The following is an 18,502-nucleotide window of genomic DNA, read 5'->3' as shown; positions in this document are numbered from 1 at the left end:
AACTGTATTTAATACCCATTGAATCAAGCTGAAATGAATAAGGAAACTTCTGAACACCTCTTACCTTGGTAAGAGGGTTTGGTAGGTACCAAGCCCTACCAAGATGTACTGTACGAACGTTATTTCTCACTGGGTACAATGATCCCCATTTTACAGATGAAGAAACTGAGGGCCCTGAAGTTAAGAAATTTGTCCAAGGGCATTAATGGAGAACTGAAATTTGAAACAAAGTCTACTTTACTCCAGAATCACTGATCTCTCCATTATGCTCTTCTTCTACATGTTTGGATGCTGGAAGTTAAGTGAAGAGGTCAAATGAGCAGTCCCTAAGGGTAGGAAATGTTAATTAACATTGTGGATAATCTAAGGGCACTGTGGTTCCCCCCTCCAAAAGAAGTCAGCCAAAAGCAATCTATAATGTAGGACTAAAATGGCAAAACAACAAAAGGGTTATGAACAAGTAAATCTTGTCTATAGAATCCACAAATATGCACTAAGCACACCCAGGCTGAGTCTTTCAGGAGCCATTCAAAATGAGAACAAGCAGACTTAAGCAGCTGCAATATCCTCACTTAATTCCACCAGCTTGCTCTCCCTGTGAGCACTGCTAGTTTGTCCCAAATTTCTCCCCACTCCCCAACACTGCACCATCTAAGTCTCCAGACCACTTACTAAAACTGATCTTTGCACGAGCACTCCTAAAGGGTTTAAAAGTTGACTGGTTCTGCACTGACAGACAGCTACACCTATCATGGGCAAGAGGTGGGACAGAAGGGCAGCACTGCAGGAGTAGGTACCAGGGTCCTGTTAACCTGCTATGAGACCTGGGGCCGGATGCAGACCCTCCAAACTGGGCAGCGTAAGAATACCTACTTCCTCTTAAGGTCTTTAAGAAAATGAAAGTAGGTAATTTAAGAATAAGCACTTACCACAGAACTGGCACAAAGTTAAGGGCTCACTGGCATCTATCCAGTGACTGAAGAAATCAACCAGAGTGCAAGTGGACCCCCTCCCGTTCCCTCCACCAGGATGGGGACTAAGGAAAGGCAACTGAGAAGCCCCCTAATTAACACAGGAAGTAGTAAATGGCATTTAGCAAAGGTGGGAAAACCAGAGGAGGCAGCTCCTCCCCTCCCACACAGGAGAAATATGAACCAATCAGCAGCAGTCAATGAACCCAAACCCTGTTCACTAGGGGAGACAAAGAAGCAAAACTTATCCCAAGGGTAACCAGACACCAGCAAAAAAGACACACAGGCTGAAAACAAAAACCAAAAACCCTTTCTCGCCTATCATCAGCTACACCCAAACAAGAATGCCTCCTGACTCTGGAGGAAAGGTGGAATAAGGTAGGTAAGGGCTGTAAAGTAACGCACTGTGCAGTCAGCCCTGAATATACTGCCCAGTGTAGTGAGTACGCACTTGCCGTGTGCTGACTGAAGCACATCTCCACTCCTCACCCTCCCTCCCACGGTTAGGGAGTATGGCTGGGTTTAGGTCCAGGTGTTTGGACCCATGTCACTCAATTCCCAAAACAACCTTCAAAAGTACCAGCATTCCAAAGTCACAGAAAACAAGCTCAGGGAGGCTAGGTAATCCGCCCAGGGTCACACTGATGTTAAGGGGCTGAGCTGGGACTTGAACCCAGTCTGTCTGGCTTCAAAGTCTCATATACCAAAAAAATGATAAGACAGGGGTAGGGGGTGGAGGGGCTCTGGGGGGAGGGAAAGGGGGGAAGTCAGTGAAGGTGGCCAAAAGGTAAAACTCATAGTTATGAAATAAGTCCTGGGGATATAATGTACAGCATGGTGACTATAGTTAATGATACTGTATTGTATATTTGAAAGTTGTCAAGAGAATAGATCTTAAAAGTTCTCCTTACAAGGGAAAAAAAACTGTAGCTATGTGTGGTGATGCATGTTAACTAGACTTACTGTGGTGATCATTTCACAGCGTCTACAAATGCTGGATCATTGTGTTGCACACCTCAAACTAATATAATGTTACATGTCAATTCTATCTCAATAGGAAAAAAAAAAAAGACCCAACTGACAGAGAAGAAGGGGAAAGGGATCCAGGCGGGGGTCAGGACTAATAACAAGCAAACAGTGTAATAACCAGCGGGTTGATTGGGTTTAAAACCCAGATTTCAAAGAGTTGAGTCCCTTTCAGTGACTTTTTTTTCCCAGCTTTATTGAGATATCATTGATATGTATGTAAGTTTAAGGCATACAACATGATGATTTGACACACATATACAGTATTGCAAAATGATTACCACATTAAGGTTAGTTCATACCTCCATCCCCTCACATAATTACCACTTGCGTCTGTGTGTGGTGATAACATTTAAAATCTACTTTCTTGACAACTTTCAAATCTATAATATAGTACTGTTAATTATAGTCGCCATGCTGTACATCAGATCCCCATTCAGTGACTTCTTCGTCTGTGACAACCTAGGCCACACCCAGGCAAACCAAGAACCCCATGGTATTATTCCTCACTCTCTACATCCCAGGTTCCCTCCTCCAACCTATTTTTCAAGAGCAAGAAAAATACTCAGAAACTAATTTCACTAGAAATTTCTTGCCAAAGGTCCACTTAAAAGGCAAAAACACACCTAATTTTGAGGGCTTGCTACTTTTGAGTATTAATCCAAATAACTAAAAAGCATTCTTAGCAGAATTAAATATGAATGTACATAAGTTCCTAAAAACAAGCAATTTTCCTAGGTGTTGCTTTTCACCAGAGATCAGCGTCATGCTGTTTAAAGAGCTCTCAAAAGCTCTGTGATAGAAGTAAAATTAAAAGACAGCCTAGACCATTCACAGCCAAACATTCTCAAAAGTATGATCCTGTTGCACCCTTCCTCACTCACCCCAAGGTCTTGATACAAATGTAGTTGCCAAACCCCACTCCAGACCTACTGAAATACCACCTGCTAGCAGGCCTGGAAATGTGCATTCAGAGTAAGTGCCCCAGGTGATTCCTATGTGCAGCACAATACTGCTTGGAAGCAGCACAATACTGCTTGGAACTAGGGGCTACAGGAGTAGGAGCTGTTACCCATCTCTACCCACAGAAGTTCTACTCCAAGCCCACCCAGAGGACGTGAAGGAGTTTCTACAGGGAGGCGGGGATGCTGCTTCCAGAACCAAATTTCCTACTGCCCACTGGGCGTTTCCAGCTGGATATCCCAGAGGGGCCCTGAACCTGCCCCTCCCATCCCGAGAGAGTTCTCGGTTCCCGGTATCATTCATCGTCCCCAGCTTGCTGCCCAGCCTGGAAGCAGCCTTGCTCTCTACCTTCAGTCAGCTGCCAAGTATTCCTTTTCTGTTCTGGAAGCAGCTTCCACTCCACTGCAAAAATCATCTCCCCATGCACACGTTCTGTGTTCTCATCCCTGTTCTAAAAGCATGGTGACAGAGGACTGGCAACCTGAGTTCAAATCCTGGCTGAGCCCGTTTCCTTGTCTGCAAAACGAGGATGACGACAACAGCACTCTGAGACATTTTTGCGAATGTTATATGAGCTAATGCACCCTAAATCCACGTTAAAAGGTATTCAACTGACTTTCATACTCTTCCTCCCGCTAACTCAGGCCTCGAACATCATGTTTCACCTGACCTACTTCTAAAGCTTCATAACAGAGAGCCCTGCCACCCATCTGTCCCCACGCCAGCCTCTCCTCCACACTGCTGCCACCCAAGCTTTTCTCCAAAACGCGGCTCTGATTTCATCATCTCCCTGCTTTAAAACCTTTGACAGCTATCACTGGCTTTACAGGATCAAGTCCATACTTCTTTGCCTGGCAAGCAAGGCCTTTTGCAATCTGGCTCTCCCCTCCCTGCCACTGTACCCAAATGCCAGGCACCATCTGTTCTGGTAACAACACCCCAAACATGACTTGTATTTTCATGCCTCCCAGCCTCTGCTCAGCAGGCTCCCTTCATAGAAAGCCCCTCACTCTCTTCCCCACCTGGCAAAGTGCTAGGCATTCTTCACCTCCTCCCTGAAGCCTTCCCCAGCCCCAACTCCTCCTCCCCTTCCTCCTCTTGGCTCCCGCTGCGCACGTGTCTCTCTAACATTTGTACTCTGCATGCACTTGTCTCCTCAGACTGACACAGAGCTGGGCTTCAAACTCAGAAGGGCACAATGACAGCCCTCAAGAAATATTTGTTGGAAAAATTAATGCAAGACTTCCGCCACCCTTTGACAAGTGAAAACAGTTTCTAATTTGTCAAACAGTTAACACCTTCATGGTAACTTTTTACTTCTGAAACTCCTAAGGATATTACATTCTCTGAGCTAGCTAAGACTGCTCTTAATGAAGAAAGCAAAAAAAAAAGCCCTGTCAAGGTCAAATGCCTATAAATCCCATCAGCTTAGAACTCAATCACTATCCCTCTAAAAATGGTATCTCATCACTGTTTCCATGATGGGAGGGGCAATCACGCTCTTTGATTCCTCCTGGCTTGACTTTTGGTATGTGGAGCTGGACAATTTAAGGAGTCCTTCTTGCTTAAACAAAATATTTCAGAAAAGAAGGGATAAACAAACTGTTACTTCACGGCAGGAAAAAAAAAAGTGTAAAAAAGCTCCAGTGCAGCTGAACTTGAGTGGCCTTAGGGAATCAAGGTCGTTCTCAGAGAACAGGTACTACCAGGTCAGGGAGCAGCGTTCGCCCTTGTCTTCGTGAGACCGCTTCTTCCACAAGCCATTCACAAAGCCAAATGCCCCAAGACTTAGAAACACCTGATAGAAGAAAACGTATCTTGCTTCACCCATAAATGCCTATTTTAGCAACCTCCAAGCTGTTCCTTGACTTCCGCTGTTCAAAACGTAGGATGTATTCATTCTCGCTTTCCATGAGTCTTTAATAGTGCACAAGCCAGTAAAGAGAGTCCTCCCCCCTCGTGAGGATCCGGGGCCCTTCGGGGAAGCACGATGCCGCTCCTCTGCAGGAAAGACTGCGCTCCACGTGGGCGGTGGCCCTGTTCATAAATAAACCACACGTAGGACTTGAGTGTGGCACTACAGACTTACTCCATCTAAATAAAATAAAGTTTCTTACTCTAAAACGCACTCCAGCAAAACTCTACATAAGTCTGCGGAGCATCTCATGTTCTCACAGGCTTAGTAAATAAATGGACTTTTTAAATACTGACTTTTCATTAAAACCAGAAGGTTTGTTAGCAATATCCTCATGGCAATAATAAATACCCATTTTATTATCTGGTTCCTTCTCCTCTATGTATTACCATCTAAAAATGTCCCACTTGTTTGTTCAAAACATTTCATATAAACGTCTAATTGTTTTAATAGAAGCAACTGAGAAATTATGCATAAAGGTTATCTTGAAATCAAGCTCTTATCTGGACTTCTGTAACAAGTACCTTAAAGTTAGCAATTTTTAAAACCCTCAGAACAAACCGAAACTTCCATTCAATTACTGATCCGGAAAGCTGAATTTAAAAATAGGGTTAAGGAGCTTCCCTGGTGGCGCAGTGGTTAAGAATCCGCCTGCCAATGCAGGGGACACAGATTCAAGCCCTGGTCCGGGAAGATCCCACATGCCGTGCACCAACTAAGCCCGTGCACCACAGCTACTGAGCCTGTGCTCTAAAGCCCGCGAGCCACAACTACTTAAGCCGGCACGCCTAGAGCCCCTGCTCCGCAAGGAGAGAAGCCACCGCAATGAAGCCCGCGCACCGCAACGAAGAGTAGCCCCCGCTCGCCGCCACTAGAGAAAGCCCGCGCACAGCGAGGAAGACCCAATGCAGCCATAAATAAATAAATGAATAAAATTTTAAAAAATAAAAATAGGGTTAAGAGGAGAAGGGAGTAAAGGACCTGTTTTGGGCACCTATGAGCCAAGCACACTGCTATGTATAGCTATGTAAGTCAGATGTTACACAAAACCCGAACGAACTTTTTGGCCAGCTAAAATATTTTGTGTAGGTTCTCACCTTTAGTCTTGGCACGAACCCTATGAAACAGGAATTACTATCCCATTTTACAGACAAAGCGACAGAGGTCCAGTAAACTACCCATGGTTCATCTGGCTTCAAAGATCATGCTTTTTTCACTATCTCCTATATATTTGTATTTTTAAAAAAGGAGGAGAAAAAAGCAGTGTATATGTGTATATTTTTAGTGTACTACTATAGGTACAAAGCACTACTCTGTCCAAGGCACCTTATTATTCACTACAGGCAAGTTGTAATGTATAAAATAGTATCCCTGCCCACTAAGCAGTAAACATAATAATATGCTGGGAACTGCCAATGATAGCTTCCATCCATCAAAGCTTCTCTATATATACCATGCTATTCTTCATTAAGACATACAAAACGCCTTTAAGTCTGATTTTTCCCAGACATACAACAGGCACTTGGAAAGATATCAAGGGAAAAAACTTAAATATCAAATTAAGTTAGCAAAGTCAGTTATGATACGAACTTTTATTTACATGTCTGGGTTTCCAAGACAATGTACATATAAAATTATCACCCTGAGGGTGTATTTAGATTTATGGCTGTACTTCAAATCAGCATAAGCATTTATCAGAAAAATAGTCTGTTAAGATTTATCGAATAGAGGTAGAATTAATGCATATTCCTAAATTAATGTATTTAGAAATAAATCTTTATAGAACAGTGTTTTACCATTATAACTCAGGTAACTTGTCATTCTGAATAAAATTCTACCACCAGAAATGTTTAACACTCAAGCCATTTTACCCAAGTCACATGGTTCATAGTCTTAAGATATACTGAGAACTTATACCCATTTAACCAGGCCAACTATTCCGAATACCATGGTGTTTCCAACAACAACTGGAATAAATTGAACTTGCACCCCTCCCCCACGATATACTAATAAATTTCCAAACAACTCTAAGCCATTACTTCTTTGTTTTTTATAAATTTATTTATTTTATTTTATTTATTTTTGGCTGCTTTGGGCCTTTGTTGCTGCGCGTGGGCTTTCTCTAGTTGCCGCGAACGGGGGCTACTCTTCGTTGCGTTGCACGGGCCTCTCATTGCTGTGGCTTCTCTTGTTGCGGAGCAGGGGCTCTAGGCGCACGGGCTTGAGTAGTTGTGGCACGTGGGCTCAGTAGTTGTGGCTCGTGGGCTCTAGAGCGCAGGCTCAGTAGTTGTGGCGCACAGGCTTAGTTGCTCCGCAGCATGTGGGATCTTCCCAGACCAGGGCTCGAACCCGTGTCCCCTGCATTGGCAGGAGGATTCTTATCCACCGTGTCACCAGGGAAGCCCCCATTACTTCTTTATGTTTTAAAGAAAGCGACTTAAGAATTGCTAAATTGGGCTTCCCTGGTGGCGCAGTGGTTGAGCGTCTGCCTGTCAATTCAGGGCATGCGAGTTCGAGCCCTGGTCTGGGAAGATCCACATGCCACGGAGCAACTGGGCCCGTGAGCCACAATTGCTGAGCCTGCGCGTCTGGAGCCTGTGCTCCGCAACAAGAGAGGCCGCGATGGTGAGATGGCCCGCGCACCGCGATGAAGAGTGGCCCCCGCTTGCCGCAGCTGGAGAAAGCCCTCGCACAGAAACGAAGACCCCACACAGCCAAAAATAAATAAATAAAAATTTAAAAAAAAAAAAAAAAAAAAGAATTGCTAAATTAAATTGCCTGCTCCCAAATCATAAGGAGAAAAAAGCACAGTCTAGGACCTATTCTTGCGAAAATATTTAACCTGAATCTAAACGTACCTTTAGATTAAAGGAAAGCCTCTAGTTTACAGAAAATACAGAGCACAAACGAACAAGGTAAACACCAACACAAGGAAACAAATTCAGATATGGTACATCCTACAAGTTCTCTGCTGAAAGCCAGCAGAGGGAGGGAGGAGGTCGTAAGATAGCATTTTTCTATATCTAAAAAAAATACAGGGACAAAAGCAACAACCCACAGTGCAATATGTAACCCTTGACTGAATCCTGGTTCCAAAAACCAGAAATGGTGACAAATGACATTTGGAGGACAATTAGATAACAGTAAGAAATTACTGTTAATTTTATTAAAAGTGATAATGAGGTGGTGATTTTTGTCCTTAAGTCCTTAGTTAGAAATGCATACTAAAATTTGTCAGGTGATATTATATGATGCCTGGGATTTGCTTTAAAATATTTCGGCAAATTAATCCAACGTTGTCTTTTCGCTAAAAGATGCTTTGCAAAAACAGCTTATACAATTCAATGCACTTGGGAAATACTAACTCCTCTGTTTCCCTTCAAGGAGATTGAGAATGAACATTAGAAATAAGGATGCTCAAAAGTCCTGCAGTTAAAAACAAAAACACCTGTTTTACTTTTGTTAACCCAGATCTTCCTGCTTATTTGAACATAAAACCTTGCTTCCCTGCATAATGTCTATTAATTTCCTGAGAGTCCATTTCTGTGGAACCCACTTTGGGAACTGCTGCCTTATCTAGATAAACCACCCTGAGGTAAGGTTCTCTTAAGTCACGTGCAAGCTTCAAGAATCCTGAATAATCAAATATTCACAACTGCATCTATTTGCAACTTAGGAGCCGCTCACCTTTTCTGTCTTTTGAGTCTATAAATTATTATATTTACTCTTTAAGTTAACATGCTTTAATTTATGTCATACTCCTTCTGTAATATGAAATTGCCACTGGAAAATTTCCCTCAAATGGACTTAAATTTCTTAAATTTTACTTATTCACATCCTCTTTCTTGGAAATCTACAATGGAATAGATTTCAAATCCTTAAGTCTCAAACCACACCTAGTTTTCACTTTCAAAAGTATCTTGAGATATTTCAAAGGGTCCCTCCCCAAACCCTCTCCAGAGACTCCTCAAAATAAGTTAACTGGCTTCACAGAAAAAAAACACAAAACAGAACAAAACATAACCTCAAATCAAAACTCTTTCACAGTCCTTCAGGTGGTACTTAGGGTTCCTAATAACTTACCTCAAAGACCCCCAGATTTCCATCTTTATGCACCAGAAGTGGTCCCATTCTTATAAACGGATCCTATGGGTACTTGAACAACTAAATCCCAAGACGAATTCACCTTACCACAAATTCTACTTACTCCACGGCTAAAAGCTTTACAGCAAGCTTTGAATTATCTGTAGTTCATTTGAGAAAAACTGTGTCCTCTTCCCCAATACTTTTTAAAAATCCTTTGGAAATTCACTTAAGAGAACACAAAAATGGCTAACAAAGAAATCTAAGCTAGAAGTCACTACTACAAGGAAAGAATCAAATTTGATGTCTCCCTGGCATCTAGGAGGTAATTTACAACATTCAAAACCCTTTCATATACATTCCGTCATCTGACCCTCAAAACCCTGGAGAGACGCCTGTTTTCCATCATAACATATATCTAACGTGGCTCAACTTGAAAGCTGACAACCTGTCAACCCTCAATTATCCTTACCATGGAGAGAATGTCGGCATAAATAATTTGATTCAGCTGAGCAGTGTACTGTCCCTCACCTCCCGGCTCTCAGTGGGGATGCTCAGGCCAGACCCTACCACAGGGACTATCACACATGATTTTGCTTGGGGGTACTTGCAGACAGCTAACTGTCCACAGGCATTTGGATCTTCATATATATCATCCTCCAGGCCTTTCCTATTATTCCACAAGGAGGGTCGACTCTCCTTTGAACTCACTACACCTGCCTAGAATGGTCCAGTAGTATTTTTTGTAGCATCATCCCATGGAGCTTTCCATTTTCACCCATGCCAGTGTTCCCACATAAAAGAAGGACAATGTGTAACTGCAGGCAACACATATGAGGGCAGACAAAACTGCTTTGGAATAAAGTGACCCTGGTTTGGATCCTGGATCTTCCTGTCTTGGCCATGTGTGCTCCTTGCTCTCAGATCCCTCACACGTACATGGCGCTCTCTACCTCCTAAGGTTGTCAAGGGCTGGGGGAGAGAGACCCTCCCCATGGTAAATAGCATAGAGCAGTGTTTAACAACTGCGGGTTGTCTGCCTGCCTCCCTTTCTCCCAGAAGGGGAAACAAGCAATTTTTAAAAATGACTAAGGCAAGCCAGGACCCCAACCATCAAGAGGCCTACAACCCATAGGCAAAGCAAGCAGGCAAACGACTTTTTAATAAAAGACAAAAAGAGAAAAACATTACAATCAATGTACAAGCAATGTGCTGGGGGGATTAAATAGAAGGAACCATTTAGAGGCAGAAGGGGGAAATCAGAAAAATGTGAATGAGAAAGCAATATTTACTTAACCTAGGCCTTGAAGGACAATGAAAATTTCAGTGGTGGGGGGAGGGAAGGACAGCCTCCTCAGAGGCAAAACTGAAACAAAGTAGGACAGTTACAGTCTCAGTGGCAGAGACACATGGAGGACAAGTGGGTGTGGTAAAGAAAGTTACAAATCAGACCATAGAGAATCTTGAAACCTATGAATAAAAGGGGAACAGCCAGGGCTCTCATCTGTCCTTGCATTAGCTACGGTGCTTTCAGCTGCAAGTAACCAAAACTACGTGACAATAAGGGACAATAAGTGACTTAAACTGGGGTCTCAAAACCTTTTGATCATGCAGCCCTAAGAGTAAAAAAAATTAAACATGTACCCCAATAATTTATACATAATTAAAACACTAGTTATGAATTACTAATATACTGTGTGTACATTATAAAACATCCATCAAAAACTCTTTTTTTTTTTTTTTAAAGGATTTTCTTATTTATTTATTTATTTATTTATTTTTGGCTGTGTTGGGTCTTCGGTTCGTGCGAGGGCTTTCTCCAGTTGCGGCAAGCGGGGGCCACTCTTCATCGCGGTGCGGGGACCGCTCTTCATCGCGGTGCGCGGGCCTTTCTCTATCGCGGCCCCTCCCGTCGCGGGGCACAGGCTCCAGACGCGCAGGCTCAGCAATTGTGGCTCACGGGCCCAGCTGCTCCGTGGCATGTGGGATCTTCCCAGACCAGGGCTCGAACCCGTGTCCCCTGCATTAGCAGGCAGATTCTCAACCACTGCGCCACCAGGGAAGCCCCCAAAAACTCTTTAAAGGATGAGAATGATCCAAACAGTATTCTTAGGTTTATTTGCATTTATTAATACACATCCATACACAATTTTGGTGCCAACTCATTAAATTTGATTCAAAAGGCATTTTCTAATCTCAAATAAGACATGTTCTTATTCCTGTAGATTTACATCATTACCATTCAACTTTCTTTGCAAGAATCTTTTTAAACCACTTGCCTATTTTGTTGGAGTCAGTTTACTTAAAACTAGATGATATAACCCATAAACCCATTTACATGGATAGAGTTCACCAAAGACAAGAATAAGAATGAGGGGCTTCCCTGGTGGCACAGTGGTTGAGAATCTGCCTGCCAATGCAGGGGATACAGGTTCGAGCCCTGGTCTGGGAAGATCCCACATGCCGCGGAGCAACTAGGCCCGTGAGCCACAACTACTGAGCCTGTGCATCTGGAGCCTGTGCTCCGCAACAAGAGAGGCCGCAATAGTGAGAGGCCCGCGCATCGCAATTAAGAGTGGCCCCCAATTGCCGCAACTAGAGAAAGCCCTCGCACAGAAACGAAGACCCAACACAGCCATAAATAAATAAATAAATAAATAATAAATAAAATTTTAAAAAAAGAATAAGAATGAGGGGACCACTGTCAATTCCACTAGGTTGTAAAATGCCTCCTCTTCCCTCAGGCGACCTTCTATAACCTAAGTGACAAGAAGACTTTCAGATATACCAACCAGTGTCAACTCATCCATTAAATATTAATAAAGCTTATTTTTTTTCTAGATAAACTTTTAGTATTTTCTTTCTTCGCATATTGGATGGTCTGGCACACTCCACTTTGGAGATCACTGCCTCAAACAATAATTAAAAAAATTTTCCCACATAAGAAGTTCTGAGTCACAGTGGTTTTAGGGTTGGTTAATTCAGCAGCTAAAAAAAGTCCCTGTGGTCTTAGGCCCCTTCCGTCTTTGTACTCTGTGATTTTCAGAGTGTCAACCTGTTTTATTGTGCTGACAATCTTAGGTTCTCAATATGGTGGGACCCAATAGTTGGTCACACACTTACTCATTAACCAGTCACTAGCAACAGGTATGGTATTACTAAAGTTGACTTGGCTTAATCAAGATGCATTCCCTGGGACCGGAGGTACACCCAACTTACCCTGCAACACATGGGCAATGGAAAACTAATCAAAAGCAGGATTATGTTATCAAGCAATGTGGTAAATTCTTACAGCAGTGGGACCCTGCTATGAATCATGTAACCACCAGAGAATGAGTGAGCCTAGACCCAGGCAGAAAAGCCACCCTGCTGAACCCAGCTCCAATTTCTGAATCCCAAGCAAATAAAGGGTTGTTGGTTTAAGCCACAAGAAGGAAGGGAGGACCAGGATGGGGAATGCTGAGGTATGGGCAAGAAACTATCCCTGCCACAGCACTCTACGTATGTAGGACAGTGGGTGAAGAAAGAACGATGCTGTTTCATTTCCACAGAATTTTTAAAATTCAATCATCTAGTTCAGAGTCAGCAAGCACTCAATAAACATTAAGAATTGATGTTACTAATCCCAAGTAATTTAGTATAAAGCATGGCAGACAGAGGGGAGTATAATGGGTTACATGGGAATAATGACCAACTTCCGAGTTTTTTGCAGTAATTCAATATCCTGTTACACAAGTGCCTGTGCACATAGCAATTCAAATCCCCCCAGAGTGTGGAAAAGTCTACTACTCTCAAGACTATAGGGTATATATCACAGGAGCATTAAAAATGTTCACATTCTTTGGCATATTGGTATGTTGTTATGACCATCAATACCACTTTTGGAAACATACCCTGCATTAGACAGCGAGCTCTTTTTGTTTATCCAGCTCCCTCTCTCTTCCATTAATAATAACCCCCTTCTTTGTGGGATACTTTGTCTCCCCACAGTCCCATCTTGTGGGTCTAATGGGGACTGCCAACCCTAACTCTCCTTTGGCTGGCATCAGGCCAATCTGGGTTCTCTCCAGGGTTTTCTCAAATTGGAACTAAGAACAAAGAGTCAGTTTCTTGATGATGAGAGGTTTTGAAGGTACCAGCAGCCAGGTACCCCTGTGTGCTGGGCCCTATGATTTTTTAATTTATTTTTTATTGGGCCCTGTGATTTAATGATGAGTAAATCACATCTGAACCAAAGGGCTCTGACAGCCTGAGAGATATTTCTTTCCAAAACACCTAAATGTCAAAATGGGCTGGTTAAAATAAATTATAGTAATGTATGTAATGGATTTACTAAACAGCCATTAAAACAGTGCCAAAGAAGAATGTACTGATATGACAGGAGAAAAAACACATCACATAAGTATATACTGTACTCTAAACTGTGCAGATACATTACATGCACCCTTGTGTGTCGAATCTTTTACATATTTCTTCAAAAGCACACGTAATAGAAGATCCCATTTTTGCATGAGCATGTAACATGCATGGAAAGGTCACAGCCAAGTGTTTCTTAGAGACTTCCCCAACTCCGACCCCAACTCACAGAGGTAATAAGCCTCTGTTCTGGGTGTGGCAGGGAGGGTGGCTGAGTGGTGAGTCACCGTGGTTCCGGGCTGTACGGCTGAACATCCTGGGTTCACATCTATATAGTTGCAACTGGAAGATTTTTACTAATAAATTCCCGCATGGTAGTGGCAAAATCTGTGCTAAAATTCAGGGACTATGCCATCCCTCTGCAACACTTTTCTTGTCCTTGACATTCCTACCTATATGACTCTTCTTTCCAGAATATTCTCCTTGATCACACACACCTGCAGGAGCCCCTAAAGACAACATCTACCCTAGAAAGGCATCCCTCATCAGTAACACAGCCAACCCAAACCAGAACCCCTTCAACACTGCACAAGATAACGTCTCCCGATAGCCTTCTTTATCAAAAGTCCTCCACGAACCTTCAAATTCCATTCTCCTCATAATAAAAAACCAGAAGCCATTCTTCTGCTTTGCTGCTCTCGTCCCCTTCTGTTACACTGATAACCAAGTCTCCCAACTTCATTAGCAAATACTGCTTCATAACACTGTCTCTCCACGCACACCTGAAAATGGCAGCCTTTTTATTTTATAGTCAGACAATCAGAACTCACTGATGCATCCTCTTCCTGAGGTTTAAACCCCATTGCTTAATATTTTAAAAAGATGGTCTTCTGAGAATAAGTTTAAAGAGCGGAAGATGAACAGGTTGCTCAGACATAAAAGAGCCTATAGCTTAGCACATAATTTTATTTTAGAACCTTTTAAAGAAAATCCATACCAGCTTCCAGATAAGTGTCAAGTTGCACTCAGCGCTCTTAAATAGGCAAGCAGGACACAGTACAAACATTTAGAGTCACAGTGAAAATGGGTCACCTGCAGCCTACTACTTCTTTACCGTTAAGCCAATAGCATAAGGGAAGAATTTATTTAGCACAGAAAGTGCTGCAAAATCAGACTTACCCAGACATCAGTAGAAAGAGCCCAAGAAGGATGTCACCAAAAATGGGACATTTATCCAGGCTTTGTAATTCAGCTGAGAGATACCGAGAAGAAAGGCAAATGATATGTTCATTACTTATTCTAAAAAAGATGTACAGATTTGAGAAGTGATTTCCTTAAGAATGCTGTCTGGGTTACTAGTCTGGATTATAAATCGCACTAGACCCTGAAGCCTACTTAATAAAAAAGAAGTTGAAAATAAACAAACGATTAGTTTGAGGTATGTGAATTTCTGAAACTCTCTTGGGAAGAAAGTTTTATTACCATTATTACTGAACTGTTCTTAATCTCTGACATCAAAGCATAGATGTTAACCCTGGGGTTCTGAAACCTGAATAACTCATAAATGAAATGCCACATATTAACATTAGTCTGTTTGTCAAGTTTTAGCCAATTCACTTGTGACTCCATGAATAAAGAGAGATATGGGGGTGGGAATAGGGAGAATCAGAAGACCTAGGTTCAAGTTCACCTCCACCGCTTATAGATGATATCAAGCAAACTGATCTAACTTGTCCCGCCTCAGTTTACTTAACTGAGGATTTAAGGATTAAAATATGTAAGTAAAGCCCTTCATAAACCCCAAAGTACTATTCTAATATTACAGCACTGGCTCCAGAATGCCTACATTTCTCAAACTATTGGATAGTCACAGAACTTTACGGTTGAAAGGTAATCCCATTACAGGGACGATAACAATGAGAAAACTAAGGCCCAGAAAGGCTTAAGAGCCTAGTAAACAGACAACATTTGTAAACTGGTGGGAGGTTGGGAAGAGGTTCTAGTTTTTCCACCACTGAAATATGCATTTTAAAGGATGGTTCAAAACAAAGCTATCCTAGGAACTAAAACAAATCTCTCCCCAGCAATACATATATTTCTTCTGCTTTATTTTGCTTTTGTAAACTTTACTCCTGTAACTTACAAGTTAAAGAAACTTTTCATCAGAAAGATAAAAAATAAAGCCATCTCTCTGACTATGAGACTCACAGCCTACTTGTAACCCAACCCAGACAAAAACCTTTACAATTGGGTTAGAAATGTCTAATGGAAACATCGACATAACATGAACCTCCAGCAATGCTGGCAGGCATCATTATAATATGGATTACAGTTCTAGCAGCCCAGGGATACTGATTTGAATGTTCCTGGGAGATAAAGAATTAATCAGCAACTCAGAGGGGGGTGTTGCCTAAAAATGAACAATTTAATGGAGAAAATTCCATTGTCTTTAGATTTGTGCCCTCAATCACCCACTATCAAAAACCCACTGTGGCACCAAATAAATTGTGTGTGGTTAAAAAGACGAAATGTTCTTTTCTACAGGCTGTTATGGGAAGCAGAAAAAGGCTGACTATGAATCAGTTATGTTTTAGTTCCACGATGGACATAAATTATGATAATTTAGACATTCTGGTGGTTAAACCAAAAAAGCAGGAAAACCATGGCTCCCAAGTCCCAGTAAAAGTTAAGTTTGTGGTATCACAGCTGAAAGACAAGGTCATGAAAACTGACCTTAAATTTATTTCTGGACTTTCCTGCCTCCACTAAAATCGATGACACTACTTCCCATCTCTTATTGTCAAATCACAACAATCCGGAAGCCTGGACTGAATTCACTTGGCAGGTAACAGGAGCAACCCTAAGAGGAAGTCCTGAAGGATGTCAGATACCATATTTCCTTCACTCCCACATACTTTTCATCTTAATACCGCCAGGATATATTTACAATGAGTTCTGACTGACACCCACCAAGCATTCTGGCTGACACAAATTTTGCAAAAACTGGCATACTCCAGGGGACGTCCCTTGTGAGATCTTCAGTAGCTTAGATGAGTAAAACATTCAGACTACCACTATAATGAACATCTCTCGGTGGCTCATAAATTCTTTCATTCCCAGCAATCAAAAAGCAGCTGTTAAAATCCTGGAATCTTCCTAGTAGCAGATCTTAAATACCTCCAAGCTGGCCAGGGAAGCTTCCCAACTGCTTTCTTCTCCTTCCCCTCCCCCATCCCAGGAGTGCCAGGCTGGCAGGAATAACGATGACCCAGGAAGGAAAGAAAAAAAAAAAGGGAGAGAGAGAGTAGCGGATCTGGTGAAAGCAGAGATGCAGACTCCCTTCATTTCCACTACGCAGAAATACCAACTCTCTGTACCAACTCACCAGGTTTCTCCTTTCCTCTCCTATCCCCACCCCCCTCCAAACACATTAACTTCTGCATTCTGATGGTCTGGCATTTGGAGTTAACGACCTCAGCAGTCCTAAGGCCATTCCTCAAAGATTTTTAACCAGTCACTTCCTTTCCATGCCAGAGTTCGAGGCCCATCCCACGGGAAGATTCAGCTTCCTTTTACCTTGTAACCCGCCCAGACGGCGATGCTCCTAGGGTCAAGTTCAAGATGAAGGTGCCCTCCTAACCTCCCGGAGTTGACTCAAGCAGGGAACAGCGCTACCGAGACGAGTCCCATCCCTCGAGACACGGGGATCTGGGGCTGCCAACAGTGGGCTGGAGGGGGTTGGGAGGGGTAGACTGTCGCCGAGCCCGGCGTCCTCCGAAGCCCTGGCCGCGGCGCCGTATTTCTACCTGGCCACCGCCGCATTTCCTCCCGGAGCCTTACACAATAAGTGAAGTAAGTTTTGAGAACGCCGATCCAGAGACATTTCTGTCTGCAAACTCGGCACACAATGCCTTGGGGCTTCCTTCCTCGCCAGCCGTTCCGGAAAGCTGCCGCGCCAAAGCGGGGAGCCCGTCACACCCACAGCGCTGCGCGACTGCACCCCAAAGTCCGGCAGGAAGAACGTGCGCCTTGACATAAGTCCCCCCAAAGAAGTGAGTACTCTTCAGTCTCCAAGAACGGGGGGAGGGGGATACACAATCTTGAAACAATTCTCACTCTCCCTCAAGGTCTAATCCTAGCTCACCTCCCCCACCCCCCAAAAAAGAACATGGATATACTCATCGCAGTCTTCTTGGAAGCGAAGCAATACTTTCAATCCAGAGTGGGGCAATATGACTCCCTCCGAGGCTTAAGTTCACCCGTCAACTTCGCGACCCACGCTCACCTACCCTCCGGGGGCGCCCTGGACCCTGCGGTGCCAGGCGCGCTTCTTCCTCGCCTCCCACAACCCCAGGTACCAGGCGCAGCCCAGGCCCTTGCCAAGCCCGAAGGCAACACAGGAGGCGGGAAAGGGGGCGCGGAGACGCGCCGGGCGGAGGTGGTCCAGAAACTCCAGCGTGCCGCCGCGCGTTCCCGGCAACCCCGAACCCCAGCTCCGCCCGGGGCCGGCTCGGTCCGGCGCGGAGCTGAGGCGAAGGGAAGTCACCGATTCTCCTGAGCCGCCAGGACCGAGGCCCGAGGCGCCCAACATGTTCGTGCCTATCCCCGGAAAGCTCCCGGGTGTGCCCAGAGAAGGGGGGGCAGGGAGGCTCCAGAAACTTTCCCACATGCCTTTCCACTCTCCCATCACCCTCTCCTCCTCCCGAGACCCCTGCTCCGCTCTGCACCGCAGCAGCTGGCGCTGCCCGGGACGCGCGGAGGCCGGCGGCGGCGCCAGGGCGGCGGGAGTTACCTACCGGGAAAGTTTCCAGCTCCTCGGTGCGGTTCCCCACCGCTAGGGCCGGGCCTCGGGGCGCGGCCAGCTCTGCGCTCCGCGGCTGCCTCTCCGCCAGCTCCCAAGGCGGCCGCTGCTCCCGCAGCTGCCACAGCTAAGGCTGCGCTCCGGCCCGTCCCCCCGCCTCGCACGGCCCACACCGGGGCCTCATTGGCAGCGCGAATCCCCGCCCTTGCGCGTGTTCCCGAAAGCACCTTCCTCTCGCGCGTCCGCTCGGGCCGCGCCTCCCGCGCCCCTCCCAGCCCAGGCTTGCGGCGGCTCCCGGGACCTACTGGGGCCCGGCGCGCGAACTTTCTGCGGGGTCCCCAGCTTCCCCCTTGGGGGCTAGTCCCTCGAGGCTGCGCTTGGGTCCCT

General features: G+C 44.4%; 1 protein-coding gene across 4 annotated transcripts in view; it reads right to left on the bottom strand.

The window, feature by feature from the left end:
• TANC1 (tetratricopeptide repeat, ankyrin repeat and coiled-coil containing 1) overlaps positions 1-18,261 on the bottom strand; it is a 251,103-nt gene extending 232,842 nt beyond the window's left edge. For 3 of the 4 annotated variants that reach the window (XM_057551172.1, XM_057551176.1, XM_057551174.1), the window contains exon 1: positions 18,111-18,259. The gene's annotated coding sequence lies outside the window, so the exon portion shown is untranslated. Of the gene's footprint in view, positions 1-18,110 lie in introns of all 4 variants that reach the window. The other variant, XM_057551173.1, reaches the window with a different exon arrangement.
• Positions 18,262-18,502: the final 241 nt, after the last annotated feature.

Source organism: Balaenoptera acutorostrata, chromosome 8 (assembly GCF_949987535.1).
Source record: "Balaenoptera acutorostrata chromosome 8, mBalAcu1.1, whole genome shotgun sequence".
Taxonomy (NCBI): Eukaryota; Metazoa; Chordata; class Mammalia; order Artiodactyla; family Balaenopteridae; genus Balaenoptera; species Balaenoptera acutorostrata.
This window is presented reverse-complemented; position numbering and strand designations above follow the sequence as displayed.